We start from the raw sequence: 16,607 nt of genomic DNA, 5'->3' as shown, positions 1-16,607 counted from the left end.
AAAAGTAAAATGAAACTAAAGTGATATTTTGTGATTCCTTGTCCCTCCCTTTTTCAGTCTCTTATTATAGGCTTGCTAACTCTATGGAAGCATTAAAAGCACATCAGTGGTATCTAGCTCACGATATATATATGATATGATTTCTTTTTCCCGATCCTCTTTTATCAACTGAAATCCTGATGAGATATAGATGACTTTTCAAAACTCTTATAAAGATGCCTGAGTCTCTGGGGTGGGGAAGTTATGGCTGGGGAGGAGGGTTGTGGCGTGGCAGGTGGGACAGCAGGAGGGTCTGCAGAACCAGACCAGAGAGACCTGTCCAGGAAAGTGGCCTCTAGTTTGAACATAAGTGGGCACGGGTTTGGGAGGGAGAATACACACTACCACCTGTCTTTACCAAAGAATCAGTATTGTTGTGCTAACGAGGGCTGGGGACTGGGCCAAGTGTAGAGAGCAGGAACTTTGAAATCCACACAGACCTGGATTCGGATCCTAGTGCTGCTGCAGCTTGCTCACTGTGCAGTCTCAGGTGATGGAATCTCTGTCCCTGAGCCTTGCTATCCTGGTCTAGAAAGTGGAGCTAAGATAGCACTGATCTTACAGGAACGTGGAGTCAGTTAATTGCAGTGGTGATCAGAGCTGGCTGACAAGAAAGGGCTGTTAGCTTCCTTCCCATCCCCAGGTGTACTGTGACATCACAGTGGAAGCTAGAAGGTGACCATGGTGGGGAGAGTTTATACCACAGAAATGATATACATTGGAACTCCACCTTTTCTTTCAGAGAACTGATTGTTAAGCATTTACCAGCACACCACTGGTTAAATGATAAGATGTATTCAAATTGCCATGCCCAAAGCTTTGTAGTAGTGGTTACTGAGTACTGTATTACTATTATATTAATTATAGGACCATGATATTACTGGTATTATATGAAGTAGTTTTCATGATGAGACCTGCCATGTGTTGGCTCTGCCATTTGTTTTAACTGCTTGGAGGCCTTTTCTGCAAATCCTGTGGTTGGTAGCCCCATTCTAGATAGCTGAGATTGTTAGCTGAGTTCCAGATAGATGAAGTATCTTGGAGCTACCCCCAAGTGAACGTTGATTGAGCATGGACTAAATGCCAGCTGTTGGGAAAGCACTTTTCATATATGATTTCATGTAATCCACCTAACAACTCTGTGAGGCAGGAACTGTTAGGAACCCCATTGTGTGGACACAAATGGGGCTCAGAGAGGTAAGGTGATTTGCCGCAGGTTGCATAGCTGCTCAATTGGGAGGGGCCGGGCTTTGAACTTGTACATTTTGACTCCAGAGGCTGTGATTGCAGCAGACGGATCCTGGAGATTAAATGTGAAGGGGGCAGGTGCTTGGGTCTTTGGCGTATGGACCTTTCTCCTTGCTAGTAGGTTTTTAGGGATGGGGACAGGCAGTGGGCAGGGTCAAGAAGTCCTGATCGTGTCATCTGCTTGGCTGACAGCAAACAGTCTGATTTTACTAGATGTGTGCAGGCCGAGTTCTGATTGGCAAGGGGATGTCTCTGTTGGAAGGGAATCTTGGCCACTTGCCTCTTGGCAGCATGCTCTTGGCTGCCACGTGGAGCGCCGTTTGGAGGCAGTGAGAATTATTCGGCAACCTTGCCTGGGGTAGTTGAAAGTGGGCTGGGGGCCCTGCCAGTCTCCCAGACAGGCTGGCAGAGAGAGCAGGAAAGCAAGCGCTGCCACAGAGAAGCCCACACTCAGCTTCTTTGCTGTTCTCCCTGCCTCTATCTCTCTCCATCTCTTGCCTTCCCTCAGCTTCTCTCTCTGCCAGGACTTAAGGAGCCAGTAAGATGACAGGTGGTTTGGCAGCAAGAGAACCACCGTCTTCTGTCCCCACAGGCCTGCATTCCCTCAACTCTACTAAAACTTGAGGCCTTTTACTTCCACAGCTCCCAATTTCCCCGAAGCTGAAGTTCAGATTCCCTGGTTTGGCTTGAGGACTTCTTATGGTATGACCCCTCCCCCTGGTTCTTCATCATGTCTCCACAGGAGACTCAACTTTTTGTTTTTCTGCAGTGCCTACTCCAGAGCTCACTCAGAACATGTGGTTGAACTTGACTTGCTTTGAAATTCGCAATCATCACCATTCCTGATTTATCAATGCCGGGTGCTATGCAAGCTTTTAAGTATTTTCTATTCATATCTCATTGACTCATAACAACTTCTTCACAGGCAGGCCCTGTCATCCTGCCCCATTTTACAGAGGAGGAAACTGAGGCACTGAGATATTAAATTACACAGCTAGGACATGGCAGTGATAGATATGAACCCAAACTAGCTTGAGCAGGCTCAAGCAGGGTTTTCCTTAAACCACTTTATGAGAGCCTGTCACCAGCTCAGTGTCATCACTCCCGCCTCCAGCAGCCTTGTCAGCACAACAGCCTGGTTTGCTGGCTCCTCACATCATCCTAGCTTTGCTATGTCCACACATCCTTGATGAATTAACCTTGGCAATGCCAGCCTTGCCTTGTCACACCAATAAAGTTAGTGCTTCGGAGAACTAGGTTGTGGAATGTATAATGGATCCCTCTCTCTACCTGTCTCTCTTTGGCTGCAGATTCCAAGGTTGCTTGGATATTGAGGAGAAGAACCAGAATGTTCCTCATGGGAGAAGGGAGTGTTTGGGAACAGGAGAAACCCCTAAATCGGTTCCTTCCAAGAGAGACCTCCTACATCCAAATCTCATCCCGTCTGTCCAGGGCACCCTGTGTGGCTCTGCTCACCGGGGACTGATTGTCTCAGCGTGTCCCCCACATTACTCAACAACAGGACAACATTCCTTTACCAAGGCAGAGGGGAGTCGGATTGTGTTAGCAATTCTCCAGCAGACTGTGTCATATTCAGATTGTATTGTATTAGTAGTTGTTTCCACTAATGTGATGAGAAAGTTGCTAATCTGAGAAGACTCCTGCGTTGTATTAGGGAAAACAAATATTAATGTGATTCGATGGGAAATGGCTAATAAGAAACTAAGTTGCTAATATGACACGATGGATCGGTGGGAGGAATTTGGATTGGGTGCTTGAACTTTTCTGGAATGTTCAGTGGTGGTCAGGGACAGGGGAGGGCAAAATGGCAGGAACTCTGTGTTACAGTCACTCAAAATTAAGGCTCCATATCTGAGCCTCTTCCCCCCGCCCCCAAAACTCCAACCCTCACCCCTATACTCTGTGAAATAGTGTCCCTCAAAAGTTCTCATTGATCCAGAACCTGAGAATATGACGTTATTTGGAAAGAGTCTTTGCAGCTATAATTAAGATGGGATCATGCCTCATTAGAATGGGCCCAGAATCCAATGACCCATGTGTGAGGAGAGGACACACAGGGAGAAGACCCTGTGACAACGGGGGCGGAGATGGGAGGGATACAGCCACAAGCCAAGCAAAGCCAAAGACAAGCAGCCACCAGAGGCTGGAAGGAGCAAGGCGGCTTCCTCTCCTAGAGCCCTCAGAGGGAGCACAGCCCTGCCAACATCTTGATTTCAGACTTCTAGCCTCCAGAACTGTGAGCGAATACATTTCTGTTGTTTTAAGCTCCCAATTGGTAGTACTTTGTTATGGCAGCCAGAGGATACTAGCCCTGTTCCCTCTCCCTGTAACCCCGAAAAGGGGAGAAGCTTTGACAGTATCCTTCTAACTCAGCAAAGCAGCTTTGGGGGAGATTCCTCCAGCCCCAGGCCTGGCCTGGCAGCCAGACAGACCCAAGGAGGAGGGCTTGTTCTCTTCCTCCACTTTGTTCTTTGCTTAAAGGGAAGAAGCCTCTTCAGTCGCAGGGCGGTTAGCATATGGACTCCGCAGCCTGCTTCGCGGCACGTTAATATGTGATTAAAGGGGTCTTAAAACACCCATTAGTCCCCCTCTGGTATGTAATAGCACTTTTGGATTTAGAACAGAATATTATTTACTCATTAGCTGATAATAGATCCTGAGTACATGCCGTATGAATTGGGACAATTATTAGAATGTGGGCCTGCACAGAAGCCTGGTTTTGCTGCTCTGGCTGTGGCAGGACAGCATGGTCCAGAGGGCAGAGAAGGAGCGCAGAATGGCCCATGGGCCCTCCAAGGAAAACAGGGCCCGCTAGAGATGGTCTGTGGTGGCTTGCTGTATATGGAAGTGAACTCGAGGTACAGACAGGGACACTTGAGTACCTCAGTGGAAGGGATATATTAGTGGGGGGGGGGGGGGAGAAATTGAGGTGACCCCCTCCAAGAACTAGGATGCGAACAATAACAGCCCCCCCACAGTGGTGACCGATTGAATCTGAGCTTAGGGCCCAAGCCTCCCAAGATGAGATTATTAGTCACATGACAGCCACCATCAGGATCACAGGTGGGGTGACTTGTCCAGGACATATAGCTCTTAAGTGGTTGCAGCTGTTGTAGACCCAGCTCTTCTGATCCCTGGACCTGGGTTCTTTTCAACACTCCTCTGTACGTGATCACCGCAGAAACTTCCTGGTAATTCTAATCTTCTCTTTTTCCAATGAAAAGAGGTACTTTAACACTATTTCCTATTACATTTTGTTTGTTAGAAAGATGTAAATTGCAGCAGATTGTCCCTCTTTAGTGGCTGGGTCCTTGACCTGTGGCAGATGTGTTAGGCTCAGATGGAAGGGACAAGAATGGAAAGGAGCGCAAATGCCATGGGAGTACTTTGGGCATCTCCCAGGAAGCAGGAGGAGGTCCTGGGAAGAATCAGAAGTGATGAGATCAGGCCTGTGTCTGGGATTAGTGACTCCAGTGCAGGTCTGGGGATCACAGTGGAGGAGGGGGAAAGATGGCAGGAAGGCCAGCAAGAGGTTTCACAGCAGCCCTGGTGAAGCCTCATGGGTGTGAACCAGCAGGTGGTGTTGGCATCAGGAGGAGGGGCCAGGTGCTGGCTCTCCCCCCAATCCATAGTGGACATCACAGGTCTCAATGGCTAGTTCGACCTGGGAGTGAAGAAGATGGCAAAGTCAGGACAGCCCCCAGTTTGATGGACAGAATACACGGTGTGGGGAAGGAAAGTCTGCAGTTTGATAAGCCTGATTTTCAGGCCATCAGTTTACAGTGATTCAGTGAACGAATGTGTGAACCTCTTACGATGAAAGGCATGGCATAAGCCTGCAATACAAGCAGCAAAAAAAGGACTGAGAAAACACTGAAAAACCTTGCCTTTAAGCTCAGACTCGCCTTGGCTCTTCTGAGACATGCCAGATGGAAAGATGAGAGGGGCTTGTATAAGGGTGGGAGGGCTCTCTCCAGCCCAGTGCAAGTGGTTAGAGACCTTTGGCCTCTTGGTTTCCTCAGTGTGCAGGGAAGCTTCCGACCATGTCCCTTGTACACACAGGTGGCTGGGGGGTGAGGGGGTTTCACATCCTGTTTATATTGAACATGTACGGGAATGGTACATGGTGCCCTCTCTGGTGAGCCCTCCGAGCATGTGGCCACAGCGACACTGAAGAAGTCAGAGATGTTCTCAGCAACACAGGCCACAGCTAGAGGCCAGATATCACCTTTGTGGATGTCTCAAGTGCAGAACAGGGCTCCCTGGTGAAAGATGAGCAGGGAAGGAGCCCAAGAGAAAGCAGAGCTTGGCAAATTTGTCCTTTTGTCCATCTCCTTTTCTAGATTTGTGGGTCTCCACCTCAGCTAGATAAATAACCAGATAAGTAAACCACTTCCCAGTGGGTATGTGGCATATGCGTGTGTGTGTGTTTGTATCTGTGTGTGTGTGTTTTAATAAAGCTCACCATGAGCCAGATATCAATTTCTGTCAGAGAGACGCAGAGCATCTGAACCAGAACTAAATAAAAATAAACATTAAACAATTATTGGAATTTAGGTTTATTTAAAAAATCAGCAGGGTTGAGGGAACAAGCCACCCATTAGCGAGGCAGAACTATCGGGCCTTTTAACAACCCGCTGGTTCTTGGCTGCCAGGGAGATTTGGGCTGTACAAGCCGTGGAAACTCCGGATCCTATTGATTAAAGATGATGCGGTAACAGGCCAATTATATCGTCGTGGCTGCTTGCAGCGCTGGCCGACACCGGCTACCCATTTGTCTTGATGGATATGGCTTTGTTTGGGGGGCTCAGGGAGGGTGGCTCAGTGTCCCCATCCTGGGTAAACCCTTCTTCTTCTTCTGGTCCCTTGAGCTGGTAGAGGCTCTGAAGCCTGAGCTGTCCCAGATTCTCGAGTTTTTCGCCTCCCTGTCCTCTTCATAGACATCCGTAGTTCATAAGGAACCTGTGTCTTGTCAGCCAAATCAATGCAAATAACCGGTGAGCGTTTCTCGACTTTTCAGTAATAATTGATCTTCCCAGAACTGATAGCATTTGGAAAACATAAGTAAGGAGAACAGCAGCAAGCCAGATGTCCACGGTAAGAGAATGTAATTGCTCTGAGTTATAGGAAAGGAAGTGATTTCTCTTCTAGCTTTAGCTCCAAGAGAGCAGAACAAACTGCCATGGAGCATCAAGAAGCTTCCAGTAAACTTGGGGCTTAGTACGGACTCCAGCTCTCAGCCTGCAGATCCAGACGACTGTGGGACTGGGATCTTCCAAGCTGACAGGCACACTTCCTGCTTACAATTTTGTCAGTCTCCAGGTTTCATTTGGAAGCTTTCTGTACAGCCAGTCTCTGTCAGGGAAAGAGAGAGAGGTTTGCGGTTCTTGGGGGAGGTGGGAAGTGTTCCAGTTTAGCCACTGTACTATTCATCCGCTGGATGGGAAATCTCCTCTCCGTTGTGTTCTTTTTTTTTTTCCTTCTTTCTAATTTGATGGTCACTTCCAGGCACTACCATAATTGGCTCGTGATTTGACTGGGGTGATATTTAGAAGATCAGATGGGGATGGGGGGGTGTTCTCTGGATTGGTGGATAGACAATAGGATTCCTAGGCTTCTTTTCTTTATGAACATCTGTCATTCTTCCAGGACTCCTTCGTTTGTTCCTTCATGCATTCATTTATATGCTCATCCAACACCTAGTTACTGGGCTGCTCCTCTCTGCCAGGCACAATTAGGTACTGGGGCACATGGGTACCTGTCCTCATGGAGCTCCAAGTCTAGCTATGAAGAGACATGGACATCAAACAGTTGACTCTTATATCACAGTTACAATATAGTAGTGCTTCATAGAAATGATCAATGAGTAGGGGCCCATGACAGTAAGAACTTGACCTTATCTTGGGGTGCAGTTCTTATGAAAGTAATGTCTAAGCTGAAGCTTGACACACAGAGGATGGACTGAGCTAGGCCAGTGATGCTCAGACTTGAGTGGGCATCACAGTCACCTGGAGGACTGGTTTAAAAGATTGCTGGGCATTAACCCCAGAGTTTCTGATTCATCAAATCTGGAGCTCATCTAAGAATTTACATTTCTAAGAAGTTCACAGGTAACACTGCTGCTGCTGGTCTAAGGATTATACTTTGGGAACCACCAAACTGGGCAAACGACTAGAAAGAGAGGGCATCCAGGTAGTGGGAACTATGGATACAAAGGCCCTGCGGCTGTTTTGCAGTTTCCAGTCTCAGAATAAGGGGCAGAATGGTAGAAGTAAAGTGAAGAGGACTGTGAGGGAGATGCATTGCAGGAGAGTACAGGGTCCTGGCCCCACAGGCCTTGAAGGCTGACCTGGAAAGTTTGGATTTATTTGAAATTGGATGGGAAACCAGGAGAGGTTTTAAGCAGGGAAGTGTCACCATCCAGTTTGTATCGTGAAATACTCTCTCTGGCTGTTAAGGCAGGAATGGGATGGTGGAAGAGTGGCTGGCATTAAGCCAGGGACCTCATGAGGAGGCTGGCTATGCAGGCATCCAGCCAGGAATTGAAGGTGGCTAGACCCTCTGGTATCAGTGAGCGTAGAAAGCATGGACATGTCTGAGAGTGTTTGAGTCTAGCCACTCCCTTTCTGGAAAGCCTTCTTGATCAGTTTGGATCACCCATCAATCCTTGAAACCTAATTTCTTACCTAAAGAAGTCATATGTTGACACTAACCTTATGAGTTCCTTGAGGACAGGGGTTATGTGTGTCATATCTGCCTCATATAGCACACCTGCAGCCCACTGGTTGGATATACAACAAAAACTTTATAACAATTAGTAGGTTGTGGGGACACCTGGATGGCTCAGTTGGTAAAGATCCGACTCTTTATTTTGGCTCGGGTCATGATCTCAGGGTTGTGAGATCGAGCTCCACGTCAGACTCCATGCTCAGTGGGGAGTCTGCTTGAGATTCTCTTTACCCCCAATCCCCCATGCTCAAGTTTGATCTCATTCTCTCTCTCTCCCTCTCTCTCAAATCAATCAGTCTTTTAAAAAAATAATCAGCAGGTTATGAACATTTGACAGTCTACTAGCTAATGCCCTATCTGTTACCTCATTTGATTTTCCATGTACCCTGAGCAAAAGGTGGAATTCAACCCGTTTTGTAAATGGGGCAAATTGAGGTTTACAAAGGGCAGGCGATGCTCCCTGGCTCATCCAGCTGGACTGAAAGAGAAGCAAGATTCTCACCCAGGTCCAGAATGCCCTCTGGCAAGCAGATAAAAGTTGCTGTGACACTTCCACCCACAGTGATCAAATTTCCCTCAGTAGTATCCAGGGTTTTACCCAAGATGACAGGTCAGTCCACCAGAAACCTTAAGAAGATATAGAAGAAATTGTCAGGGTTTTTTTTTTTTAAATAAAAAATGGTCAAATACCAGCAGTTTCATAAGGTTCAACGTAAAACAAAGCATGCAGGGGAAATGTCGCATTTCTAGAAAATTCTGCAGCAGCATGTGGAATAGAAGTTGCAACATAGTCTAAATTGTCTCTGAGAGCAGCTTCCCACATACACACGGAAACTGATGAGGGGGCCGTACAGGGATGCAGCATCTTAGAATCAGTCTATAATGCAATCAATTTTGTATATCCCTGGTGAAACAGCAACATTTATTTAACGTCTTTTATAGAGCAGCTGAGTTTTATCACAAATCACATTCCATTTCTATTCAGCTGGGACTCCTTGAAGGCTAAAATGCACTTACTTTTCTCGGAGGAAATTTACCAATTCCTCAATAAAGACCCATTTGCCTCTGTATGTAAAATTGACACATTTATTGAATATTAAACATTTAAGGTTTTCCTCCCCGGCTCCCCCACCCCCACACTTGTGCAGAGCTTTTCCCACTTTTCTGCAGAGCTTCCCAGTCATTAGGGAGACTTCCTCAAAGTGGCAAGAAATGTGTATTTTCGTGCAGAAGCAGCCGACATTTAAATTCGGGTCATTCTTATCAGTGGGAAATGATCAAGTAATGTCATAAATGTATTGAGTGAAATCCAGTGCCTCAGATTGGCCTCTTTGAGCCCCGTGCTTTTCCCCTCTTTGTGACTGGCTTAGTAGTCTTGGTCACACGGCAATACCGTGTTGAGTTCGCGACAAAAGTTTTTTGTCCATACTTGTAACATTTGCAGAAGGCAGGGGCAGCCTCCCTGACAATAAATTGTGCTAATTAGCATGACGCCCTATTAATAAAGCGAGTCTTCTTTCATCCATGTTCCTGAATGGTTGGGGACATCAATTAAAGTGTGCACTTGGGACAATGTCTTTTCACTGCTGGTTGCAGTATTTTTGTTTAAAAAAAATAAGCAGGGGGTTGGGCCATTTAGGGAACTTGTTTTTGTGTCCTTAACATGGGAGAGGGCTGAACTGTTGAACTTAGGTCTCAAATGTTGGGTCCAGAGTTTCTGACTGATGCTAAATCAAGGCAGTGGCAGGTTGGGTGGGTGCTTGGCCCTGGGGTAGTCACTGTGCTTTCAGAGTGCAAAGACAGTTGTTGCATTTGAGGAATCTTCCTAATGAGTTTTGAAACCAGACAGGCACAGGTTTTGAACCCTAACTCCCCCTCTTACTGAGCTCACAAAGCTCAGACGGGTGATTTACCTCTTCGGGCCTCCGTCAGGGTTAAATGAGATCATCGATGAAAGGTTCTTGAAAGGAACCTCAAACTTCATTGCTGTTCTCCTGGGAACTTTATCCAGTGTCAGGTTTGAATGGAAAAAGAAAGGTCATTTCATCCAGCTTCCTCTACCAGGTTTGATTTCCCTTCCATACAGCCCAAGAGTTGACCACTTTATGCTGGGAAACCTTTGAGGACCGGAAACTCACTTAATCATTTATCAGGGCTGTCTTCCTATTGGTGACCTGAAACCTGTTTATTGTCACTTCCTCTGCCCACACAGATCCAGCTCCTCTCCTTTTTCTCAAATATGCAAAGATAACCTCCTTCTCTGAGTCTTCTTTACTCCAGGGCAGGTGTCTTCCCAGCTCCTTGTAGATCTGGGTTTTTCAGCCCCACACATTACTGACATTTTAGACCATATAATTCTTTGTTATGGGAGCTGTACTGTGCATTGTCCAATGGTTAGCGATATCTCTGGCCTTTACCCACTAGATGCCAGCAGTACTGCCAAATTGTGACAATTTAAAAGTATCTCTAGATCTTGCCAGATGTGCCTAAGAGGGCAAATCCCCCCCCCCCACCCGAATTGAGAACCATTGTTCTAGAGTTTCTGGTTCTCCCCATCCTGGAGCCCTTTAGCCAGACATGACACCTCACCTGGGAGGCTTTCACATCCTTATTTTTCTTTCTCCTCTGGCATGTCCATATTCCTGTGGCTTATGCCTCTGAAATGTTTTTGGTGCCTGCTGGGAGCAGAGCCCACTTTTACCTGGCACAAGCTGAATCTGACAAGATCCTGAAAACCCAAAAGCAAACATCAGGAGAAACCAAAATAAAATCACCCCCCCCCCAATTTTTTTTCTGCAGCTGTCTCTGCAAAAGGCAGATACCACCAGGACTGGAAGGTGGCTGGGCCTTCCTTGTTGGAATCTCCATTTTGAGAACAGGAACGATGATGTCTGAGTTTATCCTAAAAGCTTTCATCTGAACAGGCAAAGCTAACTTTTCAGAGCAGGAGGTCAGTGATAGTTTCTGAGTACAGCTGGCTCCAGATCTGGGTTAGGGCTCTTGCTTTGCCACTAACTGACTACACCCCTCTGAACCTCAGTTTCTCATCTGTGTAATGGGGATAAAAACAGCCTGTCTTAAAGTGTTGTTGCCAATTCAAAGAAGTGACCCCTGTGAAGTGTCCAGCATATAGTAACCAGCCAATAAATTAGAGCTTCTATTTTGTGTTATTATTACTGTTGTTTGCAAATAAGAAACACACATCGAAGGAATGAATAATTCACTTAGGGTCAACCAGGAAGCCAACGTGAAAACATTGGATTGAGCATCTTTTTTTTTTTTTCCTAAAGATTTTATCTATTTATTCAGGAAAGACACATACAGAAAGAGAGAGGCAGAGACACAGGCAGAGGGAGAAGCAGGCTCCATGCAGGGAGCCTGATGTGGGACTCGATCCCAGGTCTCCAGGATCAGGCCCTGAGCTGAAGGTGGCACTAAACCGCTGAGCCACCGGGGCTGCCCAGATTGAGCATCTTTTTTCCAAAAACTCCAGGGTTTTTTGAAAAGGTCTATCTGTGCATACGAGGAGATTCGAAAATGATCCATTTTATGTGATTCTCACCCCATTAACAACCTGCAGTTTTGCCAGAATATCCTCTTTTCACTTTCATTTTAAAAACTAGCCAGGGTAATAAATCTTGCCCCGAAATCTCAGCAGCACATCTTGGCTGGAATATATGATAAATCTAATATACTGTGGCCTCTCTGTATGAGATACCCCTTCACAGATCTGTATTTTTGGCAGACAGCCCCATGGTATGGCTGGATTATAATTTGCTCTTGGTTTGACAAGTCTGGTCCTCTGACTGGGTCATCTTTGTTTCACAACTTTCCTGGCTCTGTTGTGGACACAGGATCCTGTCGCCTCTCCTTAACCTTTTTCTTTTTCTTTCTTCTTCATCTTTCTTTCTTTCTTTCTTTCTTTCTTTCTTTCTTTCTTTCTTTCTTTGTCTTTCTTTCTTTCTTTCTTTCTTTCTTTCTTTCTTTCTTTCTTTCTTTCTTTCTTTCTTTCTTTCTTTCTTTCTTTCTTTCTTTCTTTCTTTCTTTCTCTTTTCTACAAAACTACAGATTTAGCTACCCCTCTCCCCACAGGGAACATGGCTTAGTACTGGGTCTGAATTTGAAGAGTACACATCTGGGAAGGGGGAGGGCCACTGGAGACTCAACATGTTCCTGGATTCTTTTCATAGGCACCCTATACTTCTGCCACATATGAACCCATTGCCTTGGGAGACACTGAAAGGGCAGGGGTCCCCACTTTGATCATTTAACAAATATTTCTTAAGCACCTACTGTGTGGCTGAGTATACAGAGGTGAACAACATCGGGTTCAGTGGAAGAGACAGATATTTATGATATGGTCGCTTGTAACAACGTTGAATTATTTATGCCTGTGCTGAGGGTTCTGATTAGAAAATGCAGGGGCTGTGGAGCCCCAGGGGAACATTCCTGAAGAAGTGGCATCTTGGAGCTCACTGGAAAATGGTGGGCATTTACCAGGCTCAAGGAAGAGCCCAGGCTCTGAGTCAGGCACAGACACAAGGGGGTCGGTGTTCAGCACAAAGCCAGGGAAGACTAAGAGGGAGGCCAGGCAAAGCCCTTGAGGATGCTTCTCCAGATGCCTCGTAATAGTGGAACCTGAGAGTCTCACACAGGCCAGTGAACTCCTGAACTCCTCTCTTCCCCTTCCTGTCTGTCAAGGCCCCCAGGAGGCCAGGAAACAGCCCCCAAAGACTTCAAGGGCTGTAGAATGTGTTCCTGTCCTAACTCCACCCCTACTGACCTGCTTAAATCACTTTCTCTTTCTAAGCCTCAGTTTCCTCACCTGTAAAATGGTGGTAATAGCAATAACCACCCCCTCCCCGGGAGGGGTGTTACAAAGGTAAATCAAGAGAAGGCATATAAGGTGTACAGGTCAGGCAGCGGTTTCTGGCACTCAGTAAGTGTTGATTAATTATGCTTACTAGCCTTGTGACCTGGGAAAACTAAGTTTATCTCTTTGATCCCTCAGTTTGCTAATCTGCAAAATGGGGATAATAATTATACACCTGGAGAACAGTGGCTGGCACAGAGTTTGGGCTGATAGCATTGCCTTTGACTGTTACCACTGTTACTAGTATTGTTACTACTCTGTTTCTTGTAGCTGCACATATCATGTGGTTGATCTTCAGGGGGCCCATGGTTTTTATCCTGGTTCTAAATCCCACCGCATTGGACATGCCTCCCCAGCTATTCCCCTCCACCATGTATGCTCCATCTTCTAGACCCTCCCATGTGCCCCACTGCCTTCACACAAAATTCCAGCCTCACAGCCTGCCACCCACTGGCCATGACCCTCTGAGTCAGTGTTCTCCCTCCCCTGGGACATTGAGCTCATCCAAATGAAGGAGATCCTGAGGGAGCCGCATGATCACTCACTGAGCCAGGGCCTTTGTGCACCACAGCAGACCCCAGAGGTGGGTATCATTGGCTCCACTTGGCAGATGGGGAAGCTGAGACACAGAATTGAACCGCCATGTCCTCGATCTTTCTGGTACTCGCAGGCTGCTCACCATTGCAGAAGCATACACTCCCCCTCCTTTCCCCTCTTCTGCTTTCACGGAGGCCAAAATGCAATCTTCCACTACATCGCTTCTCCAGCTCTTGACAGGAACAGATCTTTTTAAAGGGAGAGAAACAAATCTTGTGGTCCCTTGAGAATTGATTCTCTCATCCCTGGAGTCTGCAGACCTCTGCCAAAGAAGCCTTGACATGTGACATTCAGATCTTGGGCTATAAAATGATCTTTCAGCTGCCAGCTATTTCTGCAAAAGAGAATTTGGGCTGTCACAACAGGCCAAGTAATAATTTCTTTGGATTAGTGTCAACATGGAAGAGCGAAAGGAATGGTCCAAGGGACCCCCAGTTTGGAAAATGCTGCCTTTGGCTGGCATATTCCAGAACTTTCTCTATCCCTGTCTTGCAGGACCCAGAACAAAGGTCTGATGGGATTGAGGCCTCTCACACCTCTCCTTTCCTGGACCTCTCAGCCCCTGCATACCTCAGTCCTGGGGAAAACTGAGTCTTCAACCAGCCTTCCTAGATCCTGGGGCTGCTTCAACTCCTTGAAGTGAGAATGCCAGTGGGCGAGGCTCCTCCATGTTATTGAGGAAAGAAATACGGCCTAGAACCCTTTCTGTAAAAGTAACCTCCCGGCTCCTCCTTTATGGGTGAGGCAAAGTGCTTAAAATGCTTAGGGGGAATAAACAGCTTTTAATGAAGTTACATTGCCACATAATGGGCATCATAAAATTGCCTTCATACTGCAGGGTCCCAGGATGGCATTTATTATCGACTGTGCCGGAACAGCCTTTGCAGAGCTCCGATAGCTGCAGAGAGAAGACTGCAAAAGTCTCCTTAAATTACCTGATTGAAATAACCGGCGGAATATTCCATGGGGCCGCCGTGTGCCAGGGAAGCCGCCTTTGGGGTGGTCTGTCAGAGGCGGTTTGCGCATTCTGAAGAACACAGGAGTTTCATTGCAGCAAAACAGATGTTCATCTTGTTTCTCCATCGGCTGTTTGATGAGAAATTTATTGCTCTTCCGCTGGGCAGGAGCCCCTCTCGGCTGTGGAGTCTATTAGGCAAGCCAGCAGCTGGCGGGAAGCCAAGGTGAGGCTGTTTTGATGAAACCCATGAAAAGCCTTGGCTTGGAGGCGCCGGTAATAATGCACTGGCTAGACTCTCCTGATTGGGCCATTGATTGGCCTGATTTGATTTATTGATCAATACCCTCAAATTTGGCGTCTGAGAAGCTGCACTAATCTTTAACTGTTGTGAACATCTCTACCTGCTGGAGAATTAGACCCTGATAAGGAATGTATGAAAGGAATCGGGGCTTATCTTAATCACACACCGGCCCCAGCACTGCCCGCGCCGGCGAGGGCCCCAGTGCACCGCGCCCCATCGCCAGGCAGGCTGGCGCAGATCTATAAATTGATGGAATTCAAAGCCTCCAGCATCGATTACCGTTATAACAAACAGTGGTGCACAGAATGTCTGATTATTTTTAGACAAAGATTCTGTTCTCTCAGCAGCAATTTTGCTGAGGCTGTCACTGTGTCAGATGTCTACTGTTGATTGCAATTAGATGCAATACAAAAAAAAATTAAACTATCTGTATCCTTAGTCTTATTTCCAGTTATTAAATCTCTCTCTTTGTTTGCCATTTCCTCATGATATCTACAGCTGGATGAAATATTTGGTTGGCAGGAGAAATCCTTGTAATTCAGCAGGGGTGCAGTGGCCCACTGGCTCATTGGATTATCTCTGATGGGGTGTGCATAATCTCGGGGGGGGGGAGTTAGATTCGTGGGGGGTTACATCTGTTTAAAAGTGTACAGCGTGAAGGCTTGATGCAAAAAGTGTTTCAGGGCAGGGTGGGGTATAAAAAGCAATCTCCAAAGCCCTCCAGAATGCCGATGTTTTTAGTTCTGTTTCTGTCCACATGGGGCAGGATCTAAGCAGGGGATGCATCCCCTTCAATGAGAAGGGGAAGGTTATCCAAGCAACCGAGCTCAAAGGTTGGCACCACTTGAAATAATTAATTCCTCCTAACAGAGACCGTACTTGGGACCCCTTCCTCACTCAATCATACCTGAAGGCGGGCTCCAGATAATTGTGGGTGTGAACAAATTAGGCATTCCCTTTTACATGTGGCCCAGCGGCCAGCAGGCTGGTGTTGGGCAGGAGCATCCATCATCTTGGCGCTCTCCAGTTGATCTCTCATCTCAAAGCCATTAGTCCCAGCGTCCTCGATGGTGGAACAACTATAAACCTGAGACCGCCATGGGGTGACCAAGACTGACGATTTGTTACATGATGGGATGGGGAAAAAGGCACAAGTGACAGTGCCAAGGCCTCTCAGTTCCCAGGAGTGAACTCTGCTTGGAATTGGCAAGTGCCAGCTAATTTTAGAAAGTTCACAGTGGAGGATGGAGAAGGAGGAGGTGGCAGTTTGGGCTGTGGGGTCAGCCAAGGAATTCCTGCAGGAATTGGAAGGCTGACCTTGATCTCCATGGCAAAAGTGAGCAAGGGAAAGGCCCTGAACCTTCCCAGAAGCAGATGTTCAAATGCCTCTTTGAGAATGTTCAGGGGAGCTGGTAAAGGTAACTCTAAGCTCCCCAACTGCAGGAAAGGGGACAATCTTGTTCAGTAATAACCATAATGACACCTGCTCTTTGTTTACCACCAACTGACCGAGATCCTGTGCCAAGGACTTGCAGATGCAGCTTCTTTCTTCAAGTTGTCCAGTTCCTTTAGGAAGTTGGTAATAATTACACTTGTTGATAGATGCAGAAACTGAGGTTCACAGGCATTGAGTGGCTTGCCCAAGATTGCACAGCTAAGAAATGGTGAGGCTGAAAGTCAAGTTCAGGTTGGCTTCTGGAGTCTAGGCTCTCAGTCCCGGTGGAAAACGTCAATAAATAGCTAATGAATGAATGAATAAATGAATGATGCACGTACCTCCAGTGGGGACTCAGTTGGGCTCCTGGATAGACCATATTTCTGGGGGAAAAAGCAACCAGAAA

General features: G+C 46.8%; 1 protein-coding gene across 14 annotated transcripts in view; it reads left to right on the top strand.

Moving 5' to 3' along the window:
• Window positions 1-16,607, top strand: part of CUX2 (cut like homeobox 2) — a 322,707-nt gene that overhangs the window by 174,152 nt on the left and 131,948 nt on the right. The window contains exons 2-3 of one of the 14 annotated variants that reach the window (XM_041729260.1): window positions 14,003-14,246; window positions 14,346-14,688. The exons of 12 other annotated variants lie outside the window; for them this stretch is intronic. The gene's annotated coding sequence lies outside the window, so the exon portion shown is untranslated. Of the gene's footprint in view, window positions 1-14,002; window positions 14,689-16,607 lie in introns of all 14 variants that reach the window. One more of the 14 variants, XM_041729261.1, reaches the window with a different exon arrangement.

The sequence above is a fragment of the Vulpes lagopus genome, chromosome 14 (genome assembly GCF_018345385.1).
Source record: "Vulpes lagopus strain Blue_001 chromosome 14, ASM1834538v1, whole genome shotgun sequence".
Taxonomy (NCBI): Eukaryota; Metazoa; Chordata; class Mammalia; order Carnivora; family Canidae; genus Vulpes; species Vulpes lagopus.
This window is presented reverse-complemented; position numbering and strand designations above follow the sequence as displayed.